Source organism: Carlito syrichta, unplaced genomic scaffold (genome assembly GCF_000164805.1).
Source record: "Carlito syrichta isolate Samal-C Ts95f unplaced genomic scaffold, Tarsius_syrichta-2.0.1 Scaffold150384, whole genome shotgun sequence".
NCBI lineage: Eukaryota > Metazoa > Chordata > Mammalia > Primates > Tarsiidae > Carlito > Carlito syrichta.
Window position 1 is genome coordinate 45233 of NW_007094480.1, and position 2056 is coordinate 47288.

Consider the following 2056-nt stretch of genomic DNA (forward strand, 5'->3'; position numbering starts at 1 on the left):
GAAGCAGGGGCGCATTTTGGGGGACAAAAAGCCTCGGCCAAGGGAGAGATTTGACTTAGAGGAACCTCGGGAATTTACGAACTATTGATCTCATCTGATACTTTATTCACGAAGCCTGGGGTCTTTCTGGGGGGCAGGGAGAGTACTTTGGGGACGAGCAGAAAGATCATCTCTGATCCCGATTGATCACCCCCGTGCTGGGTGCACTCCAAGCTCACACTGCATGGTTCTGGACTTGACTGTGTTAGCAACTCCAAGGACACTTCTCTCCCCCCCCCCCCCGTCCCCAACAAGCAAGCAAACAACACTTTTCTCCCCGGATGCCATTCTTTCTGTCTTGTTTCATTGCTATGGATTTAGTGAACTAACCTGGGATTGTCGCTAAACCTCCAAGTTGTATGTAAAATATGTGTGCGCCCATACATGCATTTTTCAGAGGAGATTTATTTTATTTTATTTTCCCAAAGATCAAATAGCTAAAATCACAGCTTTGAACTTAATCAACTTGGCAAGTCTTGACAGTCTTCACTGTCACTGGATTGCAGATTCTTATTTAAAAAGAAGGCAATTGAGAGAAAAATTCTAGAGGCAACTAGAAATATTGAGGAGAGGGATTTTCTTCAGGAATCAAGGAGGACACCTCTCACTCAGTCACACCCTTATCTGGGTAAAGCATTGATCTGTTTTCCACCAGTACGAAATCAAATTAGTTTTCAAATATGTAGGCTAAGAAGTCAAAATAAGTCTTTATGAAAGAAAGGTCTATTCAAGTTTTTTCTTGACAACCCAAAGGGATCCCAGGGTCCTCTCCAAGGACTCTGGGGAAAAGGTAAGAGATAAAGTATTCTAAGTGAATACTTTCCTAGCTCACCGGCAGCTTGAGAAAGAAAGAGAAAATCCACTGTGACCTCAGTATTGGGGTAGCAATAGAAAAACCCAATGTGTGTGTGTGTGTGTGTGTGTGTGTGTGTGTGTGTGTGTATGTATGTGTGTGTGTGTGTTGGGGAAGGACTTGGGTATGCAGGGACATTGTTGAGTAAGGATCTTAACATATCCAACAGAACTTACCTGCAAAAGTAACAAGACACCTTAGAAAAATCACATTTGATATTGATTCTTTACTCATTCCCACTCAATGGGCAGGAATACTCCACAAAGTAGTATCTGCTGCCACTCAAATAGGTATCCTTTCTGATCTTGCCTTCTTTATCCACAGAATCCTTGAATCCTAATCTTTGAGGTTCATGGGTGTGCTGGCATTAGGATAGCGGTCCACAAACTGTGTTCCCAAAACACTGACATCCAGCAGCTAGCCTCAAACAATCACAAAGAAAAAAAAATACAGGCTAAGATTGTAAGCTTTTTCTTCACAAGGTCATTCCAACCTTTGATGCTTGCTTTTATTCATGTGGCGCTCAGCTCAGTTCACACTTAACGTATTTGGTTATGTCGAAGCTTAATACATCATTATTTCTGGCTTATAAAGAGCCCATTAGTTCCAGGTGGTCTGTAACCTTGCGTGTAAGAACTACTGCTGTGGCAAAATAAGGAATACACCGAGGGCTGTGCCACATTATTCTTTAATGTCCTTTGAGTTTAAGTGATTTGTTTGTGGACCATCTGGTGCTCTGGGTTGTGGCGGTGAATTACACAGGACCCTAGGGCTAGGGAGGAAAGAAGCTGCCTCATCCCACCTTGCTCATGGCCCAGACCGGTTTTTGTGTGCTGTTTTTAACATCACACTTATTTTGTAAACTCAAGCCATACTTTTGGCAAGGCTCATGGACGAGAACTTACATTGCTTTGTCACCTCCTCCCTTACAGTTGATTCGTTTGTCTTCAATAAGCCCAAGTTGAACTGTTACTTTTCACAACAATAAGGTGGTTGTTTCTCCCCACAAGGATTGTTGTTTAAAATGGCCCCTATAACATACCCAAGGGTATATTTGGCAATGACAGGAATTGTAATTATTCTCTTTATTTCAAAAGTCATTAAAGAACTCAGTTTTTTAATTTTAATTTTTTTAGTTAGAGTCTCACTCCTTCACCCAGGCTG